General features: G+C 43.4%; 2 long non-coding RNA genes across 2 annotated transcripts; one reads left to right on the top strand and one right to left on the bottom strand.

Moving 5' to 3' along the window:
* Nucleotides 1–680: 680 nt before the first annotated feature.
* On the bottom strand, nucleotides 681–12,962 carry LOC310757813. Its single transcript, XR_014545487.1, has 5 exons — nucleotides 12,860–12,962; nucleotides 11,677–11,812; nucleotides 11,450–11,574; nucleotides 10,725–10,896; nucleotides 681–2,019 (listed from the first exon to the last, which is right to left on the bottom strand). It is a non-coding gene; the product is annotated as an uncharacterized lncRNA (long non-coding RNA).
* On the top strand, nucleotides 2,018–6,050 carry LOC310757776. The gene is made up of 2 exons (XR_014545466.1): nucleotides 2,018–2,541; nucleotides 2,642–6,050. It is a non-coding gene; the product is annotated as an uncharacterized lncRNA (long non-coding RNA).
* Nucleotides 12,963–18,212: the final 5,250 nt, after the last annotated feature.

Raw genomic sequence — 18,212 nt, 5'->3', positions numbered from 1 at the left:
AGCCTATGTGTGACGAAGGCTGAGGCACTGGGCAAGGTCTGTAACGTCAGTAGCAGAGCAATACTTTGAATGCGGAAGGTTCCGGCTTTGAGCCCCAACATCTTCAAGGAGGGCTAAGGAAAAAAACCTGTCTGAAATCCTGTAAAGATCTTGCCAGTCAGTAGACCACAGGAGGGGAACCTTTTCTAGGCTGGGGGCCACATTCTGGGGGCCTCATGCCAGAGTGTTATCCTCAGACATTCCACATACAAGAAGACTGCATGCTTATTATTGTCTTCCAAATGCCAGTTAAAAAAAAAAATCCCTTAGTTGGAGCCGGATTCAACTGCTTTCTATTTCCTGCTTCCTTGTTCGTTCTGTACATTTGCCAGTTATAAAAAAACACCTGTTACCATACCCAGGAAGCCCCAAGAGAGCCAAAAGAGCAGTGAAATGAGGCATCGCACGAAAGCTTATGCCATAATAAATTAGTCTTTAAGGTGACACAAGCCTGCTATCACTAGTAGAGGAACTCTTAAAAGCTAGGGAGTTCACTTAGTTATTTTTGCATTGCAAATTATATATACAGTGGAAGCTCGGGTTAAGAACTTAATTGGTTCTGGAGGTCCATTCTTAACCTGAGGTACCACTTTAGCTAATGGGGCCTCTTGCTACCGCCACGCAATTTCTGTTCTCATCCTGAAGCAAAATTCTTAACCCGAGGTACTATTTCTGGGTTAGTGGAGTCTGTAACCTGAAGCGCCTGTAACCCGAGGTACCACTGTTTCAGTTTGCATTTTTAATCTGAACTAATGATTGGATTGTGGTTCAAGTGCAAAGAGCACTCTGTGTGGACTGTGTGTTTGCAGCAGAGGCATGCATGTGCAAGGGAGAACATGTAAATCCTTTTTTGTTTCTCCGCTGCTCAGGCCTCTAAGCTAGCTTGTGGGGAACAAGAGAGCGAGGAAAGAAAAATATAAATTACAGCTCTGTCTGTAGATGCGTCCCATCAATGCTGTGGCTTAATGAGCAACCTCAGGCTATGCCAGAAACAAAAGGGAAATCACAAGCCGGGAGTCTATGTAAAGTTTCTATCTGTTTTGGTCTTTGATATCACTCCAGATCAGAGCAGCAGAGACCAGCAGAGGAATCCTATCCACCAGCTAGATGGGCATCTCCTCCCTACTATATTCTGTATATGTGCTCAGCCCATGATGGGAGGAGGAAAGTACAAAAATTATGGATTGAAGATGACAGATACACCCCCAGCATGTCTTGACACCCTACCAGTAGGCACCAATCACCTACTCTACTGGCAACAATGCCTACAATATTAGCTCACACATGGAAAGTGTCAATGAACTTGGGTCAACATGGATACATCCCTGCATCAACACACATGCAAAATGACACCTCAGCATCTTCAGTCACTCAAGCATCCCTGCAGGCAGGGGCTTTAATTCCCTCACAAGTACAGTTTTAGATTTCAACACACAAAGGGGAAGAAGGAATGGTTCTCTGGGCTGGATGCCTGCAGGCAGCTGTCCTGGGAGAAGGGATCAAGACAAGGGTTTCTCACCCAGTGAGGGGAACACCCATATGATTAGCAGCTGAAGGGGAGGGGTCAGGATCAATGATATTAACAGCAGCATCCAGTGGCTCACTCCACAAGGATGTGAAACAGGCAATGGAAGTTTGAGCCTTACTATGGGTGAATGCCCTCACTTACCTTTGCATGCCTGGGGGAAAATGAATAATGGCATTGGCAAGGAGAGGGTTTTTGTCCACAGTGCAAACTCAACAGCACAGCTCCCTAACTAACCACTCAGCCACAGTGAGATGAGGCATATTTCTTTCTTTCCGTCCTAAACCACAAGACCCAGTTGGTACCAGGAGACCCAGCCTTGCAGCTTCCATTTTGGGTATCTCCCCCTCACCTTGACTCCAAAGTCTCCATTGCACTGGGATGGTAGAATAAGCTGAGATTTTGGCACCCACGACAAGCCCTTCAGCAGACAGACTGAACGAGAAGACCGCACCCTAAAAGGAAAGATATCTGAATTATCATTTTCTTGTTTTAAATGTAAAACTCAGCATGACTTGCTTCATATTTTCTGTTGGCCATCCCTTCAAATTGTGAGCTTTTCCTTTCGCAGCTGTGTTCATAAGACATCTACTCCCCCACCCATCCCATACAAAAATTTTCAGTCTTCAGAAACTAATCCTATACATGTCTATCCAGAAGCAAGTCCCAAGTGAATTCGATGGAACTCACTCTCTGCTAAGTGTGTATAGGAGTGCAGCCTATATGTATTTGTATTTAGTGTGTGCCTTTTTTAAAAGAACTAAAAAACATTTCATAAAGTAATTTTTAACTTTTCTGTGGTCCTTAGGAACAAAATATATTTTGAGCCCAGGATTTTTCATGCTTGCTTTGGGCCAGGGAACTGAACTGTGACAAAAAATGGAGAAAAGACCCAGAAAGCTTGTGTAAATTGGAACCAAACCAGAGGCATAATTTCTTGTACATGTTGGGTCCAAGTTGGAACTCAGCAACAGAAGGTACTTTCAGGTTTCCAGTTAAATTAATGGTCTGGCTTTTTGAAAAATGTTAATATAGTTTGATTTTTTTTTAATTGTCATGATGTTTTAATTCCAAAAGGATGCTACAAAGAAACATACCAGCATGTTACTAACTACAATCAAAAGCTCCGCCTGCCCCGCCCTCCGAAAACAACACTCTAGGATGAGGAAGGTAGCCAGGCTATGCATAAGATAGTCTTTCCAGCTGCATGCCAGATGTTGGAACTAATAGCCCCACCCCCAAAATCACCAAAAGTTGTGTATCTCTTTAAATAGAATTTTTGGGTGCTTCTTAATGTAGCCTCTTGTTAGATTCTAGCATGAGTTGTATGATTCAGCAAAGTTGCCTTGCTCATGCAAGGACTTTTGCTTGTGCAGCAGAACTTCCCCTCCCTCTCTTTCCCCCAAATCTGTTCTAGGGGTCCCCTAACCCTCCAAAGCAGATGGGGGGCAGCACAAGGCATGCAGGGAGAGGAGAGGAATGGAGACGCTCCATTGTGCTACTGGAAGTCCTTGTGCGTATGGGATCACTTTGTTGGATACAAGCCATTCTTTCTATGATCTCAGTTGTCCTTATTCAGCATCTGATTCCCTCTACCAAATATTACATAGTTCTATCATGTCTCTTTTTTAAAAGACCATATAGTGATGGAGAATTAGTATCTCCACTCTCCCAGAGGGAACAGGTAGGATTTTCAACCTGGCCTTTGCACGGAAGGAAGTGCTGATGAAGACAGGAATGGCAGACCTTTCATATGTCACCAATGAAAGGGTGATGAGATTATTTGGGGAAACTAATGTGTTTTAAATGTGTGGTGTTTATCCAACCTACAATTCTCTTCATCCTCCTAAACATTGTTTATGACGGCTGGCACTGATGGGGAGTCTGACAACAACTGGAGGGTCACAGACTGCCCATTCCTGCCACAAAACCCCCAAAGCACCATTTTAAGCCAATAAATCTATAGTGATCTTCCCCAAGGAATCCTGGTGCTGAAATGATGTGATGGAGGACTCCAGTCCTTGACAAAGAACTTTTCTATGGAGGGAAATGATGGCATCTACACAGGCTAAACTTTGCACATGAACAGAGAAGTTGTGTGCTGCTCTAAGCAGATTGTATTCTTTCATAGCTGTCCTTAGATGGCCTGATAAAAATATCTCTATCAGCTCTTCAGGGAGTAAATTTGTAAAAAGAGGTTGAACGCCTCCACAGCATAAATAAAAAGCAGCAACCCAGTCATGTTTCATCATCCTCCTCCCAGTTCAAATAACATTGTTTTAGTCCCTGGCAGCCTCACCCCATGGTAGGTAATTACAGACTTTAACTTGGGGAAAACAGAGACGAAGTGGAGGAAACCCTCATTAGAAAATCATCTTTCAAACAGAAACCCCCAAATGTAATGTCTGCGGCAGCATGCCAGAGCCGCCACAACTCATCAGAACAAAGCTTATGCTTACTCTGTGATAAGGGGGTGAAGTGTTAAAGAGAGATTTCATAGGATCACTTTGTTAAAGTTGTTCTGGGGAGGGGAGGGCTTTGGGAGAATTACGGTGCTTTCAATAATAAAGAATGCTCTCTCTTTTCCCTTTTTCATCCTCACTTACTCTTCCTATATGGGCAGAGCACTCCTATACACACATTACGCACCACCACCTCAGAGCTAAAAGGGAGGGGTGCACCCAGACCCTCTTTCTATGCTAGGGGTGAAGAAACTGTGGTCCTCCAAATACTGTACTCCAGCTCCCACCATCCATTGTCTGTTGGCCATGCTGACTGGAGCTGATGGGAATTGAGGCCTAAAGCATCCCAAGGGCCACTGGTTCCCACCCACCCTTGTTCTATGCAACTGTGCTTCCAACCTGTGGATCTGCCACTATCATGTTTAGTTTAGCTCTGTGAAAGCTCCAGGCTATGATTCTCAGGATTTTGATTTCTGCTGCCACATCTGAAGCAGTCGAAGAAACCTCCAAATTGCGCCTCACAAAGAACGTTGTTCACTCCAAATGCATTGGGCCTAATGAACTCTCCATTTCTGATGTTCTTTCTTTCTTTCTTTCTTTCTTTCTTTTTTATTCACCTCTGATGTTATTTAGCTTATGTGTTTTTTGTTCTGTTTTTTCATCGTTCCTCTCCCCCACCCCCAATCCACACACACTGGTGTCTTCCTCCTTACATTTGGGGGAGCCCGAATGACACGGGCTCAATTTCTGCCTTTAAGACATCTGCTTAGGGGTAACAGGGGTAGGACGGTTTAATCAGATTTTCATCTCTGTGTAATGCACTGGCTGAATTTTAATATTCTTTCCTCACTTCACAGAAGGGAGCCGAGAAAAAGGTTTTTTTTACCTCCTGGCCTTGCCATTCAGATATGTTGACATTTCCATTTGGTCTTTCCTCTGATGCAGAGTTTTGACGTCAGGTGGGCTGGTTAATAGCTTGAAGTGTATATGACTCACTCAGCAGTGGGGTGTGCAATGGGATTTGTAGCATGGCCTTTCCTCTTTCGTATTGCTTGTTAGGGCTGTGTGTGTGGTTTTTTAAAAAAAAAAATAGCATGAAACCTGATTCACAACTTGAGAGGAGGTGCAGCTCAGTTCAGGCTCTAATAGGCATCTCCATGGCAACTGGTTTTACAGGCATACTTGAAATGTCACTATTACAGCAAGCCCTCATCATTGTCCCTTTTGGTCGGCTTTGGCAAGCATCTGCTCCCTCTAGAAATCCATCTAGCCAATCAGGTCGCAGGACTCGCTTTGCTGAACCAAAACCCATTGCTACGCACTGGAGTTCAAGCTATGTTTTCTAAATCAAAGCAAATTGAGGTAGTTTCATATTGGATCGGACTTTTGTTTGTTTGTTTGTAAGGAGCAGTTATAAAGTGCCGCTGTGAGGTTGGTGCTAGGTGCCTTACATAAAACCGTAGCAAATGCTGTTTTGAGGTAGCAAGTTGATCGTGTTGAATTAGCTTGCTGTGTTGTTGCTAGGCGCAAGTGGAAGTTTTTGCATGGTTCCCATGTAAGAATGCATGCTAAGCATTGTGGTTACGTCAGGACTGGATTACTGCAATGCACACTATGTGAGACTTCCCCAACGCTTGTTCCAGAAGCTGCAATTAGTGAAGAATTCTGCAGCATGGTTGCTGGCAGGAGTGAGGTATTGTCAGCATATAACACCTGTGCTTGGAAATCTACACTGGTTTCCAGTTTTCTACCAGGTGTAGCAAGGTATTACTATTAGTAAATAAAGCCCTTAACAATTTAGGACTATTTATCTGTGAGATTGCATTGCCCCATATTGACTGCCTAGCTTTGTGGAACCGGCACTGTTACACGTGCTACAGAATACCTGTTCTGCAATAATATCTGTTCTGCACTTGTAAGAAATCAATCTCCCCCCCCCTTTTAAAAATATTTTACTTTTCAGGTTTTAAAAAAATTACAATCGCACAAATTAATTTCATTTTCCAATAAAAAATGCATAATTTCACTTCCTTTCCCCTCCTTCTGTGGTTTCTTATGTTTTAATTTTCAGTACTGCATCTGCCACTTAATTCCATTTATTAATTGTTCCCTATATTTTCCTTAATAAATATATTCAGCTGCTTGTTTTGCATTAATCCTGCTAGTTAACTTAGTTGTTTACAATATTTTTAATCCACAAATCTTTCCCATCCTTCGTTAAAAAGAAATCAGTCTTTTAGCATGGCAGCACCTACAGTTTGGAACGCCTTGCCTTTTGATATCTGGCTTAAAAGAACGAAGCAAGGTTAAGCGTATGATAGCTCAGACCTTGAACACTTGCTGACAGCAGATCATGTAAAATATCCTATATTATTTTGAGGGGGGGGGGACACTGTAAGGAAGCTTTAACTATACTTGCAGATGTGGCCCTAAAGCCAGCACTTCTGTAGGACATGTGCCTATTGTGGGTGTGGCCAAAGTGAAACATTGGCACAGCCAAAGTCAGTGTGTGTCAATCACACACACGGTCAGAGACAGCAGAGGATCAGAGAGAACATTTTGCGCGTGCTGGGATGGATAGAGTGGATCAAGCCTACAGGAAAGGAAGAAAAGGTTTACCCTGTTCTCAATTTCTCCCAAGTGAATAATAGTAGTTATTGATACCAGGTCTTCACAAAGCAAAGATATCGTAAGGAATAAAACATTATGACCTTTTTTTATTTTTTTGAGGTCAGAAACATGACAGTACCCTGGAGGCCCTTTTCAAAGATTCATGGCAGCAGAGAATAGCTGCTGGGAGAGAGCGTGTTAGCAATCTCTGCAGTTTATGACTTGCCTACTTTAAACAAACTTTAACAGCCAGGAGATGTTCCAGCTGAAGCGCTTGGTTGGAAATTCCATCCATCAGAGCAATTTTTCTCCTCCAGGCATGTACCGTTGATGTGGCAGCTTTGAACCTTGTCACGATGTTCCCCTCTGTTTTCCCCTCCCCAAGTGTGTTAAGTGATCGATACATGTGGATTTGTGGACCCTATGCCTGCTTTGCACAGATCAGTGGTCCTGATACGAGAGCTATGCAGCTTAGCTTTTTAGAAAGACCACCTCATAATTTCAGAACCTTGGTTAAAGAGTGTGTTGATCAGGACTGAGGACTGGCAGAAAGATAACTGTACATGTTTATATTCTACTCCTAAGCTTAGTCCAGTGCAGAGATAGGAATGTCTTAGCTATCTCAGAATGCAATGCCCCAGAAAGGCAAGGAATGCTAAACTGGATATATATCAGTGCAGCAAGTTCATAATTGCACAGATAATATTTATTATTAACGTATGTGTGATGGGATGACAGTATGTTTATATTATTATATTTTAAATTTTTAACTATTTATTAAAGCAATTTATATACAGCTTAACTACAATAGTCTCTAAGCAATTTACAGAGATACAGTAGAAAAAAAGAGAGGCAAAACTGTAAAATCAGTTGCTGGAAACCACAGGAAGAGAGATTGCTCTTGCACTCAAATTCTGCTTCCCACAGGCAACAAGTTGGCCACTGTGAACAGGATGCAATTGGCCTGATCCAACAGGCTCCTCTTACGTTCTTAAAATCAAATGCCAATTAAAATGCCTGTTGAAATAAAATCCAGTACGGTACTGAATAATTATAACACCAGTAGTCTACCACTGCCTGTGAAGTACTGCATGGAATCAATGCAGCTGCACTTTTGGGAATAAGTCCCATTGGATTCAATAGGACTTAGTTCTGAGTAGGCATGGTTCACTTTGCACTGTGCAGGTATACAACTGTCTTGATCATGAGCTTCCCTGTTTGGTCCTCCATGGAAAGGAGTATGCTGGACTATGTGGGACTTGGTTTTGATCCAGAAGAGCTCTGCCTATGTTCATATGGCAAACGGATGTACTTAGCCAAGTGTAATCCCTGATCAGACTTGCATCTTTATTTTGCGAAGAGCTCCCCAAACGGTTATTGTGGTTTTGGGTTTTTGATATTTCTAGTAAGAAATAAAATAAATATGAAAATCCCAAGGTCTGGAGATGAAAAGCGGTTGCAAAAGGCCAAAAGAGTTGACCCGCAGTGACTGTAACCTAAATTGCTCACTTGTGGTTGAGGGCTCTGAATGACTTTTTAAGGAGGGTTTCAAAAGGGAGTGGGAGGCAAAATGCCCCTCCTGGTGAACCAGTGGCATTGGCTTTGGGAAGGGTTGACCCAGGGATGCCACAAAGGGAGGAAATTAAAACCTGTCTCCTCCTAGATTATTCAAAATTGAAGGCCGCAGAGCAAAGGCCCTTGTAACAAATACTGGTGTGAGACTGAAAATAATTTCCTTTCATGTGCAAAATAGTGTTTAGATAAGGAGAAATACCACAATGAATGAAAGCCTGGAGATGGAATGGGTAGAAGGAAGAATACACACAGACCCATACACCCCCACACACCCTAAATGCACAACCATTTCTGCTTAAATTTTTTTTTTCAAAGTAAAACCTGTTACTTTGGATCTGGAAACAAAGCACAGAGAATAAATGGTTGCATCAAGACTTCTGCATTTTTTAATCTCTGTGATGTTTCTGGGAGACCTCCATCCTGCCTAATCCTGCACTGTGATCCACATCTATCCTGCATACAGTAAGTAAACCAACGATGACACACCAGCCTGCAGAAACAGAAAGGTTACTCGTTCCCACTTATAGGGTGGTTTTATTTATTTCATTTATAATCCATACTTTCAGAAGATCAAAACAGCAGCCGTGGTGCTCTCCCCTCCCACTCCCACTTGATCCTCACAACAACTATGATAAGGTAGGTTAGGCTGAGAAAGGGTCATCTGGTCAGCTTTGTGGCTGAGTGGAGATTTGAACCCAGAACTCCCTAGCCCTGGTCCAACACTCTAACCCAGGAATAGCCAAGGTGGTGCCCTCCAGACGCTCTTGGATTGCAGCTTACATCAACCCTGACCACTGTGGAGTGGATGAGAGTTATGGTCAAATATCCATGTTGGCTATCCTTGCTCTATCCACTATACCACACTGCTTCTCTTTAGGTTCTTAGTCTGTTAGGCTTTCACAGTAGTGGTGGCAAAGAATCATAAGGCTTTTGTGAAATATACGTAGCTCAGTAGTGCATGAGATGTATTTTAACTTCATAGTATTTGTTTGTTTATAAAAACATTTATATAGCACCAATTCATACAATTGAACACGGCAGTATATACAATAAAATAGAAAACACACACACACAAACCATGGCTGTAGCTCAGGGGCAGAGACCAGGGTTCAAATCCTCCAACTCAACCATGAAACTCACTAGGTGACCTTAGACCCATAACTATCTCTTAGCCTGGCCTACCTCACATGGTTGTTGTGAGGATGCACTGTGGAGAGGACAAAAACTATGCACCCCACCTTGAAATAATTTGAGAAAAGGGTGTGGGTGTGGGTGTGTACACACTCACCTAGAATATTTGTATTACTACTGTACTATTACTGGTATCTTTCATTTCATCTCCTAGAAAATTCTGATTAATTGTAATGGAAACTCAGTGTCATGTATAATATTATTACAATTTATTAGCAGCCTTTCACCCTAAGGTTACAACAATTTAAACACAACATGGATATTAAAATGCAGCATCAAACTGTATCAGAAACGGATTGAAACAACTTAAAGAATTTTTTAAAAAGGCAACAGGAAATGTCTAGTGGGGGAATGAAGGTAAGTGAGGTCAGACCACAGCATAAATGGAGGCCAACAGAAACGGTTCCCTGAGTGCTAGCTTAGTTACGGGTAGTTCCCTGAGCGTTGTGCAGGAGGCTCACATGGTGCTGGTAGTGAGATTTAAGGGTCTGTTAAGCTGCCCTGCGATATCCCTTGTCTTGGGTTGATTTTCCCTTGTCCTTCCATGTCGTCTGCTATCCTCCCTTGTTTTAATGGTTGCCTGGGGATAATTTCTGCCTTGGATCATACAAGCCCAATGCTGCAATTACTTTCTGACCTCAAAGGCGAGTGTTTCCAAATTACACTTCTTCATAAAAAGCCACTGTCTAGTGGTGTGTGTGTATGTGCAAGCGCGCTTATTTTTATATACCTAAACAGTTAAATAGTGGGTGTGGATGAAGAGAGCCGAAACGGAGGAAGTTGCGGGGGGGGGGGTGTTGAGGGGGGAAGGCCGGTTACCATGTGGACGTAGCAGAAAGGAGGGAGAGGAACAGAAAGGAACTTTTCCCCAAGATGGCCCAAGCTCAGGGATGGAAGAAATGGAAGAAATGGAAGAAGCACTTCATTGTTGTCGCCACAGCATTTGCCAAGCTGGTATCTCCCCCCCCCCCCCGATGTTTTGGATAGCTGTGCTGACTGGGCCTGGTGGGAGTTGTAATCCAAAGCATATGAAAGGTACCAGGTTGGCAGATTTTTATTTATTTATTGCATTTATACACCATCTTTCTTTCCAAGGAGCTCAAGGTGGTGTATATGGTCCTCCCCTTCCCATTTTAGCCTCACAACAACCCGCTGAGGTAGGGTTAGGCCAAGAGACAGTGACGGGTCCAAGGTCACCCAGTGAGCAGCATGGCTGAGTGGAAATTTGAACCCTTGTCTCCCAGGTGGTAGTCCAACACTCTAACGGTTACAACACACTGACTCTCGGTGCTAGGAATAGCAGTGGATTCTTTCCAGCTCACCATTTATGCTTGCTATTATCTTGTGAGGTAGGTCATGCTGCTCCTGGGCCTGTTGTTCTTCAACATCTTTATGGATGAAGGTATTGAGAGGATGCTCATCAAATTTGCGGATGACACCAAATGGGGAGGAGTAGCCAACGCCCCTGAAGATGGAATCAGGATTCAATTTGATCTTAAGTTGGAGAACAGGACCCAAATTAACAGAATGAATTTCACTGGGGACACATGAGCAGGAGAGGGCTGTTGCACTTGTATCCTGCATGTGGGCTTCTCTTGGACATCTGGGTGATCCCGGTAGGAACATAATGCTAGAGAACATGGGTCTTTCAACTGATCCAGCATAGCTCTCCCTATGTTCTTAAGGACTTAACACACCGGATATAAGGATTTCTGCCAAATTTCAGGTAACTTTACCTTCTCATTTACTCTTTTTAAGTCTCCAGCATCATTCCCTCTCTTTCTGATGTATGAATCTGAGTGCCATTGCTTAAAATGCCAAAATGGCACTACCCCACCCAAGAGGGAGATGTTATTGCTGTGTTGTCTGCCTAGTATAGCCTGTTAATGTCAAACTGGTGCTCTCTCCTCCATTTCAGAATGAGCTGCATTCTAATCCGAGGTGAACTGAATCCGATCTATAGCTTATGGGGTTCCTTAGTATGCTGGAAGAGGGGGCAAGCATTGCGTACATCCTTCTTTTCACACATGTGCCCACACATACTCACCGAGGGAAAGGGGCTGCTTTGTCAACCTTGATCTATACAAGCACTTCCCTGCTCCATACAGGGATTAATTCAAGGCAAGGCAGGATAGTGGTTCTATCCTTGACATATTGTGCAGATCCAGTTTTCTGCAATAACCATAAAAGGAGGCAGGGGACATAATGTGATCTCTTGGCGTAGGAGAATTTGTGGCTTCCCTAGATTCGATTGAACAATCCTTTCCCACCTACCAGCATCTGCCGGGTATCAGTATCCAAGACAGAAGCCAGAGCTACAGCCCTAGTAAATTCCAATTCAGGTTTTTTTTAATTAATTCTGAGCGTTTCGTTCCTTTTGGGGTCCTGGGGTCAATCAGCCATCTACAGCCTGGGGGGGAGAAGCGTATTAAAATTCAAATAGCACAAAAAAGGGCTTCCAAAAATCCCCCTGATCTCTCCCTCCTCCCGCTATATATCTCCTCCATGCACATCTGGATAAAAGCTTGCACTCCAAGAGCAACAGAAAGCATTAGCTTGGGCACCAAGCCCCCAGAGCAGGGCTGTGCTCCCAAAAAGCATTGCACATGCTTGCATCATATGGCAGCTATGGAAGGAAGAGCTTCTGAGCCATCCAAAGATGGTGTCCTGGCAACTGCTTCTGCCCCGTAGTGTTGTTGAGTCAGGAAGTAATGGAAGGTGTGCTATTTTATTCTACTTGTTTATTGCCGTCATTTGCTTGCGTTGTGCCAGATAGACCTTCCTCTGCCTTTCAGATGCTGATGCTGCAGGCAAGGCTGCATCAGTCAGCCAAATCTGGATCCGGCCATTCAGCTGCATTGCTGGCAACAGCCCTCACTCACAGGGTGGGGGCCCAGACACACGGATGAAATGCACACCCTCCTTCTTCCCCTCCACAAACCTAGAAGATATCAGTGGAATATTTCTTAGGGATCTTCCCCCCTCCCCCTCCCTTGGTAGGAGGCTAATAAATCCCCCTGGATGTGAGATGACCTTTATTCTAAGAAAATTGTTGGAAAAATGAATGCGCGTGATTGGCTTCAGCTCGCAGACTGCGCTGGCACACAATAGAAAGCCCTGAAGAGGATGTTTATTGACAATGAATTCCTTGATTGAGCAAGTAATCAACCCCTTTTACAGTGCTTGTAAAATGCTATTTTATGGTAATTTACTTGCTGGAGTGTCATTTATGGGGTAGGCAATCCACAAAGAATGCAGCCAGGGTTGCGAGACACCCGTTCACCATCTAAGAAAAGGTGTAGACAGAAGTTTAGGGAACAGATCAGGAGAAGCAAGAGGGGCAAATGAGGGACAAATCCCCTGCCATTTTAGATTCCATGTTTCCCCAATACCATGTGTCAGAGAGGGCCCCAGCAGCCTAAATGTGGAGGGAAGGGGGCTGACAACACCCAGAGACCTTCATCTCCACCCCTGGCCCCACAGCTATGACTTGAATGGGCTCAGCTGTCTTGTCCTTCCCTTTAAAGAGATCACCACACACCACTCAGGCCTGTAGAGAGCCTTCAGCCACTTGTGTGGATCTGAGACTTCTGGAGCAACAGACGGTGTTCCTGTTGCCATGGCAATATTGCAAGTTCCTTCCAGGTCTTTTGCCCATCTCATTTTGCTCTGTTACCCTTCAACAGATGCTTTTGTGGGGTGAGGTGGGGCTGGCACAGGATTGCTAAGGGACCCCCTTGTTCCTGCTGCTCAAGGTCTTCCATCCTTGAAAATACCTTCTGGTCTCCCCAGGCACATCCTGTGCCAGAACACAGGAGCCTTGGATTTAATTAGATGCTATCAATAATTGGGGTAGGAATGGAAGGATTGTCCATTTCAGTTCTCTCAGTTCTCATTTTTCCAACCTTACAATCACTTATCCACATTTCTGCAGCAATTTGCATTAAAAAAAAATCCTAATAAAGATTCTTCAGCATTTTAGTGCAACTTTCTCCTAATAAGCACATTTTTGTCTGCAGTTTTGACTCATGTACATATTTTTGCAAGCAATTTCTCCTAATACAATGCATTTTTGTACAATAGTTTTAGTAGTATATTTATTTTTATACACATTGTCTCCTAATGTATGCATTTATTGCATTATCCAACGTTTGGTTGGAGAATTGCATTGCAAAAATTGGATAAGCGCACATTTTGAAGGATGGCTATCATATTGTTCTTGAAAAGTGTGGAATTGATAGATTTGGCTTTCAATGTGGACTGAATCAAATGTCTCTTGCATCTTTAAATGAGTCTTCAAATGGGTGTCTCTGAACGTTATTATTGTTCTTTAATGTTTGAGGTTTTATTACGTTGCCCGAAGTGGCTGGGGCAACCCAGTCAGACCAGCTTATTATTATTATTATTATTATTATTATTATTATTATTATTATTACTATTAACATTAGTAAAGGATAGCTCACAAACTGCCATAGACTAACCCCTCATAGTGGTAATTTGTCACCTATCCCTTTCCCCGTAGAGGGAAATGGAATCAACTTAGACACACACACAATCACTCCCCTTCCCCTTTGGCCTAAATCCAACGGAAGGGTAACTCTTCAATCCTGTAAGTGCTTACTTGAGAGCAATTCCCACTGACATCACAGCCACACCATACATTTAAAGCATTATTATACCACTTCAAACAGTTATGACTTACCACAAGGAATTCAGGGAGGTGCTGTTTTGTTAAGAGTGCTTGGAATTGCACCTCTCTGATGGGTAAAGCACTTTTTTGAGGGGATGGGGAACCAAAGGTGGTATAAATGTACTGTAAACATATGGTGTGGTTATAACCGAAACTCAGTGCATCTTACTTCTGAGTAGGCATGCCTTATAAGTGTAGCTATGCCCATTTATTTCAACAGACATAGGCACACATTCCTTTTCGCCTTGCACCTCTGTAGACACAGATTTGTCTGATTTCTTCATCTGCTTTTACTCTAATCCCAGCCTTGCCTCCCTCTGCCCTGTGAAGCAGACACAGCGCCTACCCGAGGAAGTTTCACAAGGAATGGGAAACACATGTGAAAGAAGGAAGGCTGTTCTGTTCCCAGTCGTGTCTGTCCCTTCGTAGATGCTTTCCCCTTCGCGTCTAAAGAAAGTTGGTGTTCATAGAAGTTGGAGGTGATGATGCACAGGGCTCTGCTTCTCCTAAAGCGTGCATGCATCTGTGATGTCTGCATGCACAGGAGCCTACGTATGCTGGTTTATATACATAATACATGATACATGTCCATATGGATGTGTGTGAGAGGAAAGGTGTATGAATGTTCTTGGGAAACTTAAAATTTACACTGTGCTTCTCCCCAGAAAAGGTTATTTGACTTTAAGGGATTCCTTCTCTGACGATTGGACCAGGTGGTGGTGACACATACTTTTCAGCTTGCATCACAATCATAAATGCTAAGATTGATGGTTCTTCTTAGGTTTGCTTGCAGGGAATACCAGGGTATGTTGCGGCCAGCTGCAGTGGCGTAGCGTGGGGGGTGCAGGGGGGGCCGGCCGCACCGGGCGCAACATCTGGGGGTTAGGGTTAGGGGGCACAAATCCACAGGTTAGGGGACGCAAATCCACGGGTTAGGGGGCGCAAATTACTTGCCTTGCCCCGGGTGCTGACAACCCACGCTACGCCACTGGCCAGCTGACCCACAATGCTGCGTTGCCTGTCATTTTTCTCTGAGCAGTTGGTGGTTTTATGTTTACAAAATGCAGCTGTGACACCTGCAATCTATATCAGAAGACCTGCGAGGGAGATGAGTGGTTTCTCAATGCTTTCCCCCCCTCTGTTATTTTTTTCTCATTCAAAATCTCCACCCAACTGCATTTTTTTTCCTGGGGTGGGGGACCGTGAGGGGGGTAGGATTCAGAAAGCCCTCTGCATCAGGTCTTCCAGGGCAGATGGTGATGATGATTGCAATTTGTATACCACCCTTCATCATATATGGTCAATCTGCTGTTTACGCCGTGCAGGACTGTCACTTTTAAAAATTCATACAAACCATGGAAAAATACTCTATGCTTTTCTCTATGAGAAGAGAGTAGCCACTATGCTCTGAGTACGGAGGATTTTAAAGGAACTTGGCATTGAGAACTGTATCAGTTTACACTGTTTAGATAGAAGTGCACTTACTTAATTGCAGGGAAAACATTGGGGACCTGATGTGCAGCTTATTTAGCCTAATGGTTAATCCAGCCCTGGAACGGACATTTCCTTTCGTGGTGAGGATAATGTGTGGATCTGAGAAGTGTACCAAGGGAATCTTAAGAAATGGGATACACTGAATACTGAAACTAGACCCACACATATGACAGGCCTAGGGCTTCTTCAGTAACTGATTTATTTTTAGCTAGTTTGCAACATCTGATTTCATCTATCAAACTTGTGAAGATATAGAAGCCACAGAAGTGTTTAAAATAACATGCCTTGAGGCAACATCTGTCATCTCCGAAATTAGGAGGCGGAGTGAGGCTTAGGCTATGTGAAGTTCACTTCACTTCTTGGGCTGCCTTTGAGTACAGAGTGGTGCCCCAGCCGTCCCCCCCGGGCACTTCTGCGCAGAGATTTTCACAGTTTAGACTCCAGGAAGAAAAGAGTCAGGAACATTTAGTAATCCTTTTCAGCCTTAATTAGATTTCCTTTACATAAAAGCACTCTTGCAAGGGAAATTCAGAGTTTTGTTTTCTAGCTCTCTATTTATGATAAGGGGGAGGAGATTTCTGACTTTTCATTCCTTAGCTTGTCTCCATATTTCTTTTTAAAAGGGAGGGCGCAGTAGAAATTTCCAATCGATAGTCTTTCTACTATAGGTGATAAAATAAGAAGTACTGCCTTAGACCAAGTAATAGTGTTAGACTGTCTGTTCTAGTATTCTTTACTCTTGCGCCCTGAAATCTTTTTAACTTTAAATATCAGGGAGATGCAAAGCAGATGCTGTCTGGTTCTATCTTCCAAACAACCACAGCCCAACACCAAAAACAAATGATTTGTGATCCTAATTCTATGTTGGATTGTGGACACTGTCTTTCAGAGTTAATACTCTATATATCAGGGGTGGGGCCTTTGGCTCTCCAGATGTTGTTCAACTCCAGCTCCCATCAGCCCCAGCCAGCATGGCTAAACAGTCAAGGATAATGGGAGCTGAAGTCCAACAACATCTCAAGGCCAACCCTGCTCAGTGTTATAGGTACATTACAGAATCCCAAGAGAGAAAGAGATTCCAACAGCACAGTGTAAACTACAAGACTTGAGTGTGGGCTCAGGACATGTAAAATTTCCAGCTTTTCCCAGGTTAGGATAAATGCAAGTGATGTTGTTGTAAGCTCACGCTAGGAACTTCAATAAGCTGCACATGCAATCTCTTGTATGTGTACCATATCACCATGGAGAAGCACTAGCAACATTGTCAATGTCTGTGCATTGCTTTACAGTTTCACACTTTTGATTTATGTGTGTTAAACCCTAGCACCATCTCACTTGCAGCCACTGACTGACCATGTGTGTGTGTGTGTGTGTGTGATATGTCAGTTGATTTCCTGATATTCAGTGGAAAGAAATTATGAGGGCTTTTTTGCTCAGTGCAGAAGTATAGAAAAGCTGCCCTCTGCTGGCTGGACAAAGCACATTTCCCTTTGTTCTTGATGGGCTGCTTCATATGAAGTTATCCTTTTATTAAACAAAAAACCTATTTGCATTGTCAGTTGTGAAGTGTGACACAGATACTTATTTTTCACAGGTACAAACAGCCAGAATGCTGGTGTTAACAGGACATCGGGACCTATTTTTCTGACACAGAGGTTATTTCCATGGAGAAAACACAGCATGTGTGAAGCAGCCTTTATAGATGGTGGATTCTGCACAAGTGATAAATTTTAGGCTGGTGATCAGTGACTAGGCCATCTGTTTTCAATATGCATTATTATAAGTGCATAATGTAGGGTGAATGTTCTCAAGTCACAACTGCCCAAAGATAAGCCCGTAATGCAAGATATTTTAGTAAACAGAAGGAATGAAGAACCTCCTGCATTATCATGCCAATGAAAAAAACATGAGGATTTCTCACAGGCACCAGTGCAGGGCTAGCCAATGGGGTGACTTCCTCATGTTGACAAAGTACAAGCCCATCAGTAGTCCCGAAAACATCCGGAGGGCACAATGTTGGCTATCCCAGCAGTTGTGGATGAACCTTAAGTACGATTTGAACACGTTAACAGTGTAGAACAAGTTGGAGAGCAAGTTTCCTGTGAAAATTGGGATATAATGAACCACTTGGAGAGACCTGGGACCATCTGACTACCTTCTTGTTGTGTTTGTCATTCACTTGATCCTCATGGAAAAGAACTTGGGCAGCTTGCAACACCATAGCAGCAGGTAAGCTTAGCCGAGAACAGGTGACAAAGAGATAGCACTTCAGAACAGCAGCAGCGAAGATGACCTATTTACCTATAGATAGCCTCGCTTTGCATCAGTGGAGTACTGGAAATAGAGTTGGGAATAAAGCATAGCGTTTGCAAAAAGCACAGCCTCGGTTGCATGCTTTTACAACTTTTTTTAACTTTCAGTGACTGAACCTTGCAGGAACCTCACATTTTCCTGGCTCAGCTTGAACTTCTTCAACTCTACATTTCTTGGCTTGTATCCCAAGATTCTTCAAGCCCCAGAAATGGAGACACTCAACAAAGTTTTAAATACAGAGGTGGGGGGGGATGAGAAGAGATGGGGGAAAGGCTTCTTGATCCACCCAGGGTCAAGGGGATGCATGTTAAGT

This window comes from Podarcis filfolensis (genome assembly GCF_964270895.1).
Source record: "Podarcis filfolensis genome assembly, chromosome: 1".
NCBI lineage: Eukaryota > Metazoa > Chordata > Lepidosauria > Squamata > Lacertidae > Podarcis > Podarcis filfolensis.
This window is presented reverse-complemented; position numbering and strand designations above follow the sequence as displayed.